Source organism: Polistes canadensis, unplaced genomic scaffold, assembly GCF_001313835.1.
Source record: "Polistes canadensis isolate GaletaPanama2010 unplaced genomic scaffold, ASM131383v1 scaffold_102, whole genome shotgun sequence".
In the NCBI taxonomy this organism is placed as follows: domain Eukaryota; kingdom Metazoa; phylum Arthropoda; class Insecta; order Hymenoptera; family Vespidae; genus Polistes; species Polistes canadensis.
Window position 1 is genome coordinate 338,678 of NW_014569649.1, and position 12,403 is coordinate 351,080.

Sequence of the window (12,403 nt, forward strand, 5' to 3'; positions counted from 1 at the left end):
TAAATCCCGATTCTGTATAGAATAATATTATATATTATTCAATGTTCTGTTTAAATTCAAGCGATAACTATGAATACCTCGTAAAATCGATTAATGTTAATGATCATATTATATTATAATGAAGATATAGATCGAAAATCGTTGTTTTCACTTAATTTCTCTCATGAATTCTAAACCATGTCTATATACGTGTGCCGAAAAGAATGGTAGATATTGATTGTAGTGGAAAGTGTATTAAAAGTTTATTGGAGGGACGAAAATGGAATTTCACATATACAATCGCTCAATATCGAAGGATCGTGGCACATAAACATTGTTCTGAAACCATGGCACAACGTCATAGAAAATTCATATCTCGTGAAAGAAAAACATAAATGTTGCTCGCGGCGGACAACTGACATTTCAACCTACGAAAACAAAACTTTTACTGTCCACTGTAAAAATTCCGTTTCAACTTTTAAACGCGAAGAGAAAAAGAATTCCATCTGCGGACTGATTTTTTAGCGCATTATTCGTCGTAGAATTGTAGCAGAAGGTTTTCTTCTTCAAGGTGGCTTCTCAATCCGAAGTATTTATTTAAAGCTCCGAGAGTTAAATACTTTCCGAATGAAAAAAAAAAAGAAAAACTATCGAATTGTATTTTGGTACGTTTTAAAAAATCTATCGATAGTATAAGAACATAAGATTATAGTTGTGTTCAATTATTTGAATAAATAATTATTATGCGCGCTAATAGAAAGTATAATTTTAATAATCACAATTAATTGAATTACAATATCTTAACTCAAACTAAATTTTACAGAAAAAGATAACGGAGAAAAAAATTGTACGTTGGAAAAAATATAATACTTTTCATTTCGTTGCTGAAATAACGGATAATGGGTAAAATAATGCTTTACATTTTTTTTTTTATTATAATCACGCTACATTACAATATTGATCCAGAATATTTTTTTTCTTTTTTTTTTTTTTTTTTTTCAACAATAAAATGCAAAAGTAACATGCGAGGGAACATTACGTTTTCCATTGTATGACTTAAAGTATGTATCAATGGATTAAAACAAAATATCGAGGAGTAGATGTGACCTGTCGTTACAACCGATCAATATTACTGGCCAATTGTTTCGCAATTACCATTACACCGAAAATGCAATGATAATTAAACGCTGACAGAGCTGCGAAGCAGAGGGTTGGTAAGGATATCGGAGGGAATCGACGTGTACGATAGTGGAATTGCGGGAGTGAGAATCAATTATTTCGATGACTAACGAAGCGTACCACCTGGCTTTCTAGTAATTGGCAGCATAATATTCGCAATCGAATGCACGCGTACCAATTTTTATTTTTCCCTTGTCTCCTTCGTTCTCAATCCCTCGCGCTTCACAAAATCACACATACAGGCACCTACTTACACCTTTATATATACATATATATATATATATAATCGTACATATATATAACCGTACGTAGGACCATTACCGTGAATTCCGATGTTAAACCTGTTTTACGCAATTATTGGCAGATTCGATAATCTAATTAAAATATAGCAAATGATCATGCGATTATTAACTCACTTTAATGTATTACGACGCATGCCAAAACTATTAGATTTTATTTCCCTCTTTTTAACGATATTTATTTAGATTTTATTTGAGAAATACCGCTTCATAAATGTCTTCAACAATATATTAGGCCAGTCAAAAAGCAATACTTAATTATATTAAGACTCTTAATGTAAGAGTCATCAAAATCTAGTTATTCTAAGTATCAAAAATATTTACCGAAAATTCATGAAATGTATTATACGAACTCTTCATAGAAGAAACATCTGAATAAGTTTGTAAAGCACACGTTTAATAGTCAAAATATAGGACGTGATAATGCAAATGGGTCGAAAATATTTCACCCTTAGTGATCACGAGATTAGAGAATTTGGAGGGTATAAAGGAAAGGACTAATACTTGCGATCCGATGTATGTAATCAACAGAATGAGCAAGTGACTCAGGAGAACGGTAGGTAGGTAGGTACAAATCTCGCGATAGTAACTATGGTTTGACCTGTCCTTTCCCTTTCCTTATCCTCCCTCACCCCTCAATCTCTCTCTCTCTCTCTCTCTATCTCTCTCTTTCCATCCCTATTCACAGTGTGGTCATCTGAATAAACCATGAGTGCTGCCTTAATGACGGAATCGAAGCTACAAACGGTCCTCCGTCCCCACGCTCGAATCACTGACGTTGCTCGACGTCGAGTGACAGAGATAAATTGCCCTACCTCTTCGAGCATGTTACCATGAGGAATCTAAACGCGAAGTACCCCTTATGTAACGCACCGTTAAAGCGTGATTCCATTCGGTCTGACTCGATGTACTAGAAAAATAAGACCTGGAAAGGATTTCGTGCGATCGGAAAGCCATTATCCACCTAAGCTCGGTGATCCGTATTAAGACTTTAGATGTGTTACGTTAGATTTCTTTTAATAGTTGAAAAAAAAAACTAAATTAACATGATTGTTTAATTACCTTGAGTGAATTTTCCGTAAACTTAACATCGTGTTTCTACTAATTATAGTTAAAATATAAATGACATTATTATAATTAACTATATTATCACTATGAAACATTGATGTTTGAGAATTTGTTTAATATATAAATAATTTAATATAATTATACCATAAAATATTCATTTACGAAATATCGACAAAATTTTGTTGATTATATTGATTGAATTAATGTATGTAGATTTAATGAAGATATAATTTACAGAATGAATGTGTTTTTTTTTATCACGTATCTACAACTTTTTCCTTTCGAAGATATCCTCTATGAAATATTGCCATTTTTAATGTGTAATTACATGTGTTTGTAAAAATATTGAAAAAACTACATCGCATCGTTAAACGAATGCGTAAATTTATGAAATTTATGTTGACCGATAACCCAATGATTCCTGAAAGTATTCATATATGTAGGTCAATGAATTAACGTCAAATATTTCAATGTGAATATCTATTTATACTATTTTACGATATTTATACAAAATTTTATATAAATAATTTGACATCAAACAATTTTATATAAATAAAAAGTGTTTCTTTATTTTTCCGCGACAAAATATTGAACTAATATTAAACAATTTGATTAACAAAATTCATCGTTTCATCTCGAAGAAGACAATTTTGATCCGATTAAAGAAAACATTTATATCTAAATAAAAAAAACGTTATATAGAAAAGTTATAAAGATATGTTTTAAAACAAAGAAACCTTAATTATTAAGAAAATTTGTGAACAATGTTAAAACGATTGAAAAAAGGAAAACCGATAACGGATGGAAAACAATGACGACGATATCAAATAATCGTCTATGTTCGTAGAGTAAAAAAAGTTTGCACGAGTTCTGTGTCTGTCGGGATAGTACGGCTAACAGTAGACTTGCAATGCCCTCGTATATTACGCGGGGAACTCAAACATAATATCCTGAAAAGCACTCGTAACTCCATTTCGTGGGTGCGCCACGAGTGTAGCTCGTACATAATCCACCGTGGATGTTTTGCACCACCTCTCTCACTCCCACTCATTCACCCTTTCTCTCTTTCTCTCTTTCTCTCTCTCTCTCTCTCTCACACACATACACACACACACATTCTCTTTCACTTTCTCTCTCTCTATTGTTCTCGCTCACTTCCTCGCGTTTGACAGATGTTTAATATTACTGCAAAGTTTCGAGCCGAGTAGTATACAGACAATACATGGTTACGATGGATCTGTCCGACCGATTGCCTCCTTTAATTTCAAGGGTTAAATATCACTTTGTCTATTTATAGTTTCGCAATTTATAAAAGCGAAAGGCTCTCTCGATCAAACTAATTTCGGTTATCTTCGGGTAAGTTAAAATATTGTCAATTTTTCGAATTTTTCTTCGAAAAATGAAATTATTTTAAACGATGCATTTTACATCCTATCGCTTTTCCAACTTATCGCGTTGTTTATACTCAAAGTCTCACATTTGTATCACAGAGGAAAAGCTCTAGCGATTCGCGTTGAGTGTTCAACGTTCTAAACTGCATTATACCTTAATAGAAAGAAACGTAAGGAAGATAAGGAGAAATAAAGAAACAACGTGCAGAAACTCAAACTAGCTGCCAATTTGCAAGGAACAAAAACATTTCCCTAAGCGAGATATTAATTATTACCGATATTCGACAATATTTATGTCGACTGTTCATACTTTACATAACGCTAATATAACATGAGAAAAACTAACATAAGTTCTAGCGTTATGTTGGATATTTTTCGTCGTTAAAAAAAAATACGCACGCTGAAAAGTAAAAATAAAATTCGCAAATTTGTTAGCGTAGAAATTTCCTGCAATGCCATTTTACCTGTAGCAACGGTTTATTAATTCACATTTTCACGAACCAGATACGAACATTAACGGGTTTCATGAGTTATGACATCGGTCCATTTCAACCCAACATCGGTAGTAATCCACTCTGCTAGACGAATGGCAGCAATTTCTCGATTGGGTATTTCGTGCTTTTTCCACCAATGTAATTTCTTTACATACATTTCACAGTTGTTCTCTCACGACGCCACCTCATTCGTTCATGTTTCCGATAAAATTATGATAATGCAATGCACAATAGGATTTCGAAAACAAGTTCGATTAACAATTACACTCTTAAATTGTACGCCGTTCTTCACGTACACATGATTACGTAATTCCAGACAGAAATTGTAAATTCCATTGAAATGTATTACGATCTCCCGTTTTAACAATGAACCAAACGACAGCTTTGTATTATAAAATAAAAATCAACGAAAAATTGTATCGAACGTTAGTTAATATTCTAGCACGGCGAAATTTCTGGTTTATACGTTACGTTGTTATAATAATAATTTTGCATATTAATTATTGATAAATAGAATTAAATAAATGTTATAGATGCAATTATTAATTAATACTTTGTATTTTTTTTTTTCACTCGTTACCTGATTTCACAATGAATAATAGCTTACAACAAAAATACATACGTGTAACGCGAATGACAATATATCGAATTAAAAAAATATGAAAATGAAATAAAATAAATGATTAGCAATAACATCACGACGATTATACGCGTTTTCTTATTAATAATATTAAAAACAAATAAAATGCTATTTTTATTCTTATTTTGTCAGATTATTTGTCAAAGTCGGAAACTTGAAAAACATAGTCATTATGAATTTAATTTATTACAAGCATAGCTTTGACATCTGACGTAGATAATTGACAAACAACTTGGATACGGACTTTGTCTAGGAAAGTTTCAAGGAGTTTCGGTTGGGTTGCACGTATTCAACACGCATAAATAACGCGCAGAGAAGCAGAGAAACTTTTCAAATTACGACGTCGCCGTACACCAACGTTAAGAGTACGAAAGACAGGATTTAAGTGAGAAAGTAAAAGAAAAACGTCGAAAACTAACGCGCGATTGATGAAGACGCACTACCTCTTCTTCTTATTTAATACGAAAATAAGAGATGGCAAGACGAATGAATTCTAAGAACAGAAAATTTATTTCTTTCCGCTTTTTTGCGACAACGTACTTTGTTCAGCTCGATTCTGAACCATCACTTTATCAACAACTATATTTCTATTCTTTGCTTTTTCCATTTAACGAATCACGATTGTTTTCGTGCTAGTTTATACAGGTCCAATTAGATTTATATTCTTTTATTAGACTTTTCAGATAGAAAAACAAAAAACTATAGATAAATACTTACGATAGCCCATAATAACAATTCGTGTAACTCGGTAGAATTGTATGAAATAATAAATCTCATTTACATTGTATTCCTATATATCAAAGACTAATAGATAAGATTTGTCATACTAGGAGACAGGTTCATGAATATGACATAAGACACTGAAATATGCAACACTTGACATACATACATTTGATAATGTTCTTTGGAAAATACTATTCTCGGACTGGTGGAAATGTTTCATCGAGTTTACCTCTTATGACTGAAAGAGGTATAGTTACGATTTTCGGTTTTGAAAATTATTCAAAAGAAATATCAGATCGAAATTATTTTATATTTGAGATATACTAATAGCTATATAATGATTCAATCAATTTATTGTTATTTAAATATTTACTCATTGTATTAATTGTATATATTATATATTATTTAAATAAGTGTAAAATATATAATGGAAAGTTTAAATTATTTAAGCGAACGAGTAGAAACGGATAAAATTTCGATGTTTACTCGTTGGAATAGAAAAGAATACTGACAGGTCGAAGTATAATTCATTCTAGTATTGGTTGACATTACATACATTAACGTGCATTGCAAACTATGTAATATTTAAGCAAAAATACACTGCTATTTAAATATTAATAATTTATGTGAAACGATGAATATATAATTTTTTTCTCGACAAGACGGTTATGGTAAATTTTGACAACACCTGATATCTAAATTTCTTTAACGAACTATAATTTATGACGAGTATATTTCACTCAACGGAATATCATCGTGGATATCTAAAATTGAGTAAGAAGTTTCTAACAGAGTTCGACGTTGTAATCGTGAAGTTAATAATAGGTTCTTGAATTTACCTCTACCAAACAGATACAATTGCCTTGTGATACGGTAGATTATTCTAAACAATCGAAGGAAAATTACATCGTAGATACGGTAATACGGAGAAGTTTATTCGATGTATCTCGCTAGGAATTCAATTCATGATTGGCCTTCTGTCTATCCCCTTGCCAGTCTACGTTATATCATTATTGCTATTCCACTTGCAAATGCATGGTCTATTTCCTATCTCGAAGCTCCTACCCACGATGAGAATTTCGTACGTGACGATAATGATAAAATGACATAAATCTATAGAGCAATTAAAAAGTCATTATCCTTAATTTCATTTAACCTCAACGTGTGCAGCATTAAATGCAATTGTCCGATAAAGTTTCACTTTGGTAGTATAATTTCCCATTGGTCTTTTTATTAATAAAAGGATAATAAAACAACAAAAATTAGAAAAATAAAATACATAAATAAAATATAATATGTTCATCGTGAAAAGGAACAAAAATTTTCTTTTCAAAATCTTTAACTGAGAACAAAAATAGGAGGAAAAACAAAAAATAAATTCTAACAGGTTAGCCCCTTGGGTAATTTTTGTTAGACTTCGGGTTTCGACTTAGTCATTCCCATAGGAAAGAATGTAGACGCGAGCTTTGAGGAAATTCTGCGAATTCTTTAGAGCTTTGCGGTAATACTATCCAGGGGGATGCGAAACGTTACTTCCGCAACGTGGTATCCTTTAACCGCTGTTAGTCAGAAAAGCAGATTCCTTTCCTTTTCATGTTTAGCGGTAACGTTCCGCCTTCTTTTCTTCATTTCAAACAACACAAACAAACATATAACAACGTCCTTCCTTTTCCATAAAGATGTACTTCCGACAGATGTTATAACACTAAACATTGCAACTCAAATATACGAACTAAAACTGAATATCCATTTGTTTCAATATTATCATTACAAACATCATTAAATAAAAAAAAAACATTAATTTTATAATGGAAAGAACACAATGTTGTTAATAATATGAATTATGCGATAAGAGTTAATAAAATATCGGACAAATTTGAACGGACGTAAGTCGAGATAAGCAATTGATCCAATTGAAATTCGAGCTGAGATCTTAAAATAGAAATTCTCGAAAAAGGTGGTGGTCACCAGACGAGAGATTTCATCTACGTGATGGCGCGATACGGGGATAAAAATAACAATGACTGATGGAAAGGTGGAAAAAGAGGTTTCCTATCGACAGTGTAGAGAAAACATCGATAGTACGAAGGAAAAACATCCCTCGATCACGTACATCAGAGAGAAACGAGAGTGTGAAAGATAGTGATGCTGAAGAAGGAGATAGATAACGAGGAAAGAAAATCATTGTTTGTTGTATGTGTAAAAGAGAAATAGAGATAGTGAGAGTGAACAAGTCTATATTGCAACGTGAAAACGCGTCGTCTTTCGGTAACCGTACTCTCAAAGTGTTCTGGACTCATCAACCAGGGTAACACCCAGCTTACACGTAGCGCCTGACTTAACCCGAGCTTCTCTAGAATCTCAAGGAAACTTTCACGAAGTAGATTACCCGCGATACCTATCCAAGGTGCACGTACTCTACCAGAGCCTGTCTTCAAATCTACCGACGTACAACTACTCCTCCTCCTCCTCCTCCTCCTCCGACACCTCCTCCTTCTACTCTTACTTCTATCTCCTTTACCTCTCTGTCTCTTTCATTCCACCTTTAGATGGAGATCGTTATTCAAATTGCAATATTTCTATTCATCTGCGTGTATACGCGTTTACAATTTCTAAAAAGAAACCTAACGAAATATTATTCCGTGTGAATTATAGAACACAATTATTTATTTTAATAATATATATTTTCTCTTTAAGTTCAACGCGAAATATCTAAACTCCAAGAAAGTTGGTACCATGATCATCTCATGAAATTTTATATTACATTTTCCATGACATCGAGATGATAATAAACTGTCTTCTTCGGTCGTGTCTAAAAGTTGAATCATGTGAATAAATCGAAAGCATATGGCGTGATAAGAATCGAAAGCGAAATATTGGAAAGAAGTTCGGTCGAAGAAAATAATAAAAATCGAATCAATGAAGAGATAAACAGATAATGAAAAGAATAAGAAGAAAATTAAAAGAACGTAATCTGTTGTACATATAAAAAGGGTTGGAATGTTCATGACATTCTCTCTCGGCAAAGTATTTTTTTTTTTATAGTGAACGATTCATAATGCATTATGTAAGATTTGAGAACAAGATTGGCGCCTAGACGTCTCATAGTTTGTTCGATGTAATGTCACAACACGTTCTCATCTCGATAACTAAAACATCTCGCATCGTTTCACCGCAACACGACGAATTATTTCGTTTTTCAAAAATAATATTCGATTATTTTATCCGTGTTTTTTCTTTCAATTTTATAATATCATAATTTTGATTGAATATTCATAGATTCAATATGAGTTTAATGAAATTTATTTGATCGACAAATTAATTCCATAAATATTGAACATTTTACACGCAATATATGTATCTCACGAATAGATGTGTAACACAAGATTCAATATAAAAAAAAAAACAAAAAAGAAAAAGTTTAACACAATGGAAAATTGTTTGGCATTTTGTACTGATTTGTAATTACGCTTACAACCGCTTCGGAAAAGTTCCTTCGCTTTTTCCCGAATAACTTTGAAATTTAACAGAGAAACCATATATAAATTTGATATTTATATTCTATAAATATATTATTATTTTCAAAGTACGTTAATAATTATTTTAGTAGAAATGCGAATAAATTAATATTATCGATCCAGTACCAGTTTACATCAAGTTTAAAATTAAATGAAACTGTAAAATTTCATAATTTGTTATGCGTCTCTGTTGTGTACACTTATTTCAGAGATTTAGAACTGCATAAAAGATGTATCTAAAAATAGGGATAAAGGAATGTCCAAATCTTATCATTTTTATTTTCATCCCCTTAACAATTTCAGCAAATAAACTTTATGAATATTCTACGTTAAGTAAATTTATAAAATATGTAAAACCTAAGAACCCTTATTCCCTTTATATTTATAAGATAGTATGCGTCCATAGTGTTTATATGTGTATATGTAATGTGTACTAACGATAAGAATACAAAGAAACGTTTCGAGATGGACGATCGTGACGACATCAGGTCCGTTTAGATAAAAGATAAACAAACTGTCCGGAATAATTTTTCTTTTAGTCGAGCGAACTAATCGTTAAACCAGATATGGATGCATATCGAACGTTCTCGAAATATGCCCGAGAGTTAGGAGAATGATAACGCAAAGAAAGAATAGAAGGACCATGAAGAAAGAAAAATTTTAAGTACTCAGAAAGAGAATAAAGAAACGGCAGTCGATTGTAAGAAGCAAACGCGAATAAAAATGCAACTATTAAAAACTTACGCGACGTTCTCATTATTCTTTGAGTTCCTCAATTTGTACAGAGTGCTTATAAATTTCTAAAGTGGGATAACCCTTTTTGTTTTATGTCTTACGTGAATTGAAAATGCGTTTTAGAAAGTGATTGAAAACTATTAAATTAAATATTAAGACTTGGCTTTGTTTAAAAAAACCCTTTCTTTATGTGAAAGAGAATATTATTATATTATACGAATATAAAACATTTGTATTTATTTTTCAATTATATCCAAATTCTATGACATATGATAAAGGCATGTCAAATATGGAGAAATGGAGTCCACGGAGCGATCAGCACGCTTCTGTTAAAGCCGATTGGTAGTGCTCGGCGTGCCGATGAAACGCCTTCACGCGAGCTTCCACACGTGCAAGACGTGTTTCATAACACGCTAGGTGTATGTTATGCACGAAATGAAGGCATTCGATACAGTATGGCCTATTGCGTAACTAACAACTGGCACGACAAACCTTCGACACGGTATACACCATGCCAATATATACTTTTTTATTGAATTCATGTGTTAGAAAATATTTCTTGAATTAAGATGGTATTCTTGAAACGTGCAATCAAATTCAATCGTGAGAAAAAAAATGAATAACATCTTTATACACTTTCACAAATTGATATACCCTTTTGATTTAATATAACTTTTACGTTAGAAAAATTATAACTACAGATTTATTTACGTCATTTTACAAATATCCCTAAAAACTGGAAAATCGTCTCACGACGCGCGACTAAGATAATAAAATACTTAAGAAAATCTAAAAGATCGACGAGATAGAACTAGCAAATGAGAGAGTTTTACAAACTATCGAAAGCCATCTCCTAAGCGTATATTTAACGACGTCAACGACATCCTCTAAAAAGAAATGGAAAGGTTTTTCCAGTGTAATCTGGTAAAAGCACGATCCCAACGTAATCGTCGCTTTGCGTATCGCGTAAAACTCTCTTCGGTAATTTTTATGTGCATGGATAAAATGTTTGTTACCGGATACATATTTCACGTGAGTTTTACGACACGCTTTTATTATATCTTCTCGTAACACTTCGATGAGAGAGAGAGAGAGAGTGAGAGAGAGAGATCTATCTATGGAAAAATTTATTGAGAAGCTCTGCCTTTTCTCTTTTCTTTTTTGAAAAAAAAAAATTAAAATTAAACAAATTTTTTACTTGCTAATAATTATCCTGTTATCTTGATTGCTACGAAGAGTTATCGATTATGATACTATGTATCATCTAGAGTACGCGTACCTCGTTAAAGTTTTTTAACGTTTTCAATGACTCGTTAATATCGATAACGTGTTCACATAAAACCATCGGCAGCTTATAACTTAACACCCCCACTAGCCCCACCGTTCCCTTCCTCCACCATCTCGATCTCGCTCTCTCTTTCTCTCTATTCTTTTTTCTCTATTTTTTATCTTTCTATTTTTTTTTCTCTTTTATCTTTCGATCGAATTACCCTCATAGCCAGCAGCGCGTTCGAACGAGAGCTGAATGTATTTTCCTCGAAATTGGATCGGCCGAGTTTGTTCATGAGGAAGCAAATGTTTCGGTGCATGACCAGAGCAAACGGTTTGTTCGCGGCTATGCTTCGCACGATCCACGTAACGCTTTTAATTTCTACCTACTCTGCTTTTCTTGTCATTGAAACGAACCGAGGAAAGCACACTTTCCCATGGAAAATATCAATTTTTCAAACGATTTCCACAATCAAGAGAGAAACAGACTATCTTTCAAAAACTCAACAATTATATATCATTTTCCAAAAATCAAAATAAATTAATGGAATTTCGGATTTCGATATATTATTTATTAACATATTTTTATTAGATAATCCGCGTGTACATGTGTGGATTTGTAACAATAACGAATCGTATGGGGGATAATAAATTACACATGAACATACAAATATAGCTATAAATTATAATTTTGATGTTACACCAAAAACGCGGACGACATTTTCGATATTATCTTCAGAAAATGATTTATATGCGAAAATACAAATATTGTTTTTTATAGGTCAAATCATATCCGAGACCTTTTCATACAAAAGAAAAAGGTAGAACCATAGAAAAATAACAGGATTGGAATTGGAGATCGGAAGGATGTAAGGATTCGCGAAAGAAACAGGAATGATAAAAGGCGCAGGACCAACCAGCAGGTGTCACGTAAATCGTACGTGTTACTACGTACGACGAAGGAAACGTTCCTTCTTTCCCTTCGTACTTTTAACATGTTCCACACGTTGAAGACGGTAAGTACACGCACGTGATGCCACGGGGAAAATATAAAACCGCACGAAATTGTTGCTCCCTTGACGGAAATAGTGTTCGTCTTGCTTCAGGA